The sequence below is a fragment of the Xenopus tropicalis genome, chromosome 3 (genome assembly GCF_000004195.4).
Source record: "Xenopus tropicalis strain Nigerian chromosome 3, UCB_Xtro_10.0, whole genome shotgun sequence".
Lineage (NCBI taxonomy): Eukaryota > Metazoa > Chordata > Amphibia > Anura > Pipidae > Xenopus > Xenopus tropicalis.
In genome coordinates this window covers 132,727,847-132,731,506 of record NC_030679.2, presented here as the reverse complement: position 1 = coordinate 132,731,506, position 3,660 = coordinate 132,727,847, and the positions used below count along the sequence as shown (strand labels likewise).

The 3,660-nt window shown below is 44.3% G+C and overlaps 2 non-coding genes across 2 annotated transcripts; both read left to right on the top strand.

Annotated features, from left to right (window-relative positions):
• The first annotated feature begins 2,293 nt into the window (after positions 1-2,293).
• trnak-uuu lies at positions 2,294-2,366 on the top strand. Its single transcript has one exon. It is a non-coding gene; the product is annotated as a tRNA-Lys (tRNA).
• Positions 2,367-2,990: 624 nt separating this feature from the next.
• Positions 2,991-3,063, top strand: trnam-cau. Its single transcript has one exon. It is a non-coding gene; the product is annotated as a tRNA-Met (tRNA).
• The last annotated feature ends 597 nt before the right edge of the window (positions 3,064-3,660 follow it).

Below are 3,660 nucleotides of genomic sequence, written 5' to 3'. Positions count from 1 at the left end.
TCTTTCCCCCACAATCACTTTATTTGTCTGCAAGATAAGAAAACAGAGAATAAACTTATCTCCAAGGCTGTGGATTTTCCCAGTAACAGATGCTGATGGGACAGGCAACCCATTCTGGCTCTTGAGCCGGGAAGACTTCTCAAGGTCAGACACCAGCCACAATAAAAACAGCTCCCCCGTCACAAAAATACCCAGCATCATGGGCACGTGCGATAGGAGGAACAGGCACAGATAAAGTGTATGTGCGCCCTCAGCCTGAGAATGCTCTGGGCTCACAGCTGACACAGATGAGGTCAGGCTCCTAATGCAACATACACAGACTGCTTTGTGGCAGGTAAAAAGGGCCTTTGCTCTGTGCCCCAAGTCCCTTAGGCCCCCCTTGGGTCCCTTGCATCAATGGGTGCAGTTTATGGATACAGGTACCTTTATTAATAGTGTCAATGCCTACTCAATTTTGCATTTTGTTTTACTTGCAATTGTAAATTACATCTGTTATACTGCCTAACACTGAGTAAACTGAATAATACTGATTAACACATTTTACCTGTATGAAAGCGAAGAGGTGAAAATTATTCGGGCCTGAAACAGCTTTGCTCAGCATTTATGGACTAAAAGTGCTCAGTCCTTCACTTTCCCATGCTTTTCATTCAAGTCAATGGGGCCATAGGAGGAGTTCATAAGTACTCTTCAGCCAGCTGAATCCTGTTGGCCCAAAGAGCAATATAAAGCCAATATAAAGTCCAACTCCATCTACCTGCTGTTGCTTTGGGATCTGCTGACAGATGGGATTCTGATCTGATTGTGCAGAGAGTTCCTCACTGATTATTATTCCTCCTTCTTAGAGCTTGTACTAAACGTTCTGGTGCGAAGTTTGAACGCAGGAACTCAGAAGAAAAGCAAAAAGAACCCACTGCCATTTTATAACAGACATACATCGAATCAGTTACTGGGCCCTACAGCAAAACTTTTTTTTTAGTTTTTTTAGTTTTAGTCTCCCTCATAAGCTTTTGGGCAGTTTCATTATTTACTCCCACACTTGCTCTATAAATCTCATGGATTACATTAACTACCCTCCCATTCACTAATCAAATGAACAGCTGAGATTGAGTTGCAATAAAATATGCATCTCCTTTACCAGCCCTTGGGTAGCAGCCTATATCATTGTACTTCATTGTGCATCCAAATGGGGTTCTAACAAAGACCATAGCATCACACACAGCTAATGTCAGTAGGGTTGCCACCCAGCTGGTATTTGACTGAGCTAGCCAGCAATTTGCCAGCTAGGTCCAGGGCTGGGTCCAGCCCTGTTTCCCCATTCCACCTGCCCATTTCCCAACCCATCAACCCATTCCCTTGCCTAGTCCACCCATTTTCCCACCCCCAAGTCACATCACTGCCCACCTCCCAACCAAAAGACCAGTATTAAATGCAAAAAAGTTGACAACCCTACCTATAATTCCTCCCTTTCCGACTCTCTCTGTGGCAGATCAATCCCTTTTATATAGAAGCCAGTCTCTGTCCTAGTCATTTCCTCATCCCACCTGGACATTTTCCCACACCTTCCACCCATTACCATTCCCTATCCACCCACTACCCCTCCCTATCCACCCATTCCCCTGCCTAGCCCACCCATTTCCCTGCCCCCAAGTGACATCTCTGCCCACCCTCTAACCTAAAAGCCGTTATTAAATGCCAAAAAGCTGGCAACCCTAAATGTCAACCATTATGCTATAGGTTAGTTGTGCTCTAGAGAAGATGTTATCGCTATTATGGCACTCAATGCATTCAATCTTAGTGGTGATGAAACTATTTAATGTTTATGGTACTGGGCCCAAAGAGCCCTGTGAGCTGTGCATCAGCATCTAACAGATTTGCCCTGGGGTGTTTGCATTGCTAAGTCATGTTAAAAAGAACTTCTTTATTATTTTATTGAGCAGTGAACACTGGATTTACATACAGTAGAAATGTGTATTTTAAGTACCGTGATCTTGCTTACTTTTCCTTTATTTGGGCTTTTTACTTTCCCACGCTACTTGAAAATATACCTTTCTTGGAGGTACAAGAATGTTCTTAACGTCTCTTGCCACCCCGTGCCATACATTCTTGCTGCCTGCTGTTTGGACACTGGGTTGCTCTGATACCTTGTCAGCCACTAATGTTCCTCCCAACAAATGGATACTATTGCAGGTTTATCTCCTAATGCACACAAGTGCAATAACAAAAAGGTGACAACCCCCCCCATGACTGGGTGGTGTCTGTAACCCAATAGGAGACCGAAAGTAATGCTAGGAGAGCCTGGATAGCTCAGTCGGTAGAGCATCAGACTTTTAATCTGAGGGTCCAGGGTTCAAGTCCCTGTTCAGGCGACCCTGTTATTCTTATGTCTGCATGTGTTGATTTGGGCAACAGCTATAATAATGTCACAGAGTGAAAAGTTTTGGAAGAGCTGAATGTGCGGCCAGTGGTGTAACTAGCGGGGGCCAGGCACCAACATTGGGCTGTTGTACCTAAGGCCCACTGGGTACTTAAGTCAAGGGCCCACCACCCAGCCGCCACTCCTGCCTACCTCCTTTCACCATGCAACTACTTACACTCCAATCAGGCCTCACCTCTAGGAAATATTAAACATGGGCATGTGTTTCACAGTGGAACGTATCTTTAATTTAGTTTGAATCTTCCTGAACTTGGCGGATTTGCAGGCCGGCAGCAAGACCCAACAGGATCAGGGCCCACCAGGATTTTACCCAGTTTCCAAGTGGGCCAGCCTGACCCTGCTGGGGGTGCCCCCACCTTGTAGATGCACGCCCTTCTACTTCCAGATGCTGGCACACAAACAATCCGCTGCAATCTATAGTGGCTTCGACAGGCCCCACCCTTACTTTTAGAGATAAAAATATTTTAAAAGCCCCCCTCATTCTGTTGATGCTATTAGTTGCTACATTTTGTAGTGGATGTATGCAGGAGAGCTCCGGGTTATTTACTAACAACCAGCCTCGTTAGCGCAGTAGGTAGCGCGTCAGTCTCATAATCTGAAGGTCGTGAGTTCGATCCTCACACGGGGCAATGCATTTTGGAAGGCTTTCAACTTCTAACGGGTTTGGCAAGAAAATCATAAAAATCTAGATAAAGGTTCTATGATATTATGCTTGGGCCCTCAAATGCCAGGCATGATTGGATGCTTCCTTTATTCAATCCATAATCCAATCATAATATCTTCGGAGCCACTGATGTTCCTCCCAACAAATCCATCCAGATCTGGGCCATCATCCTTATCTCCTAATGCCCAAATGTGCATTTATGTTGCAGCATCGCACTAATTACAGGGTTACTTGTATATATTCTAATTGGATGAATGAGCCGTACCTGTACTGTACCAATAGCTGCCATAAAGATCTACTGTACTGAGCTTTACTGTGTATAACAAAGCCAGTAGCTGGGGTACAGCTATTAGCTGTTTGCCAGACTGTTATTCCCGTTCTGCAAGCTGCAAAGGAATAAAGTAAATGAGCGATATTGATTGTTAATAAATATTTACCTAGAGCTTAAGCACATATTTATCTCAGTACATATTTAATTGTTGGATGCATAATCTCAGTGCAAACATGCTTCTAATTGCAGAATGCCAGCATTACTATCTCAAAGCAAAGCCTGACATAAATG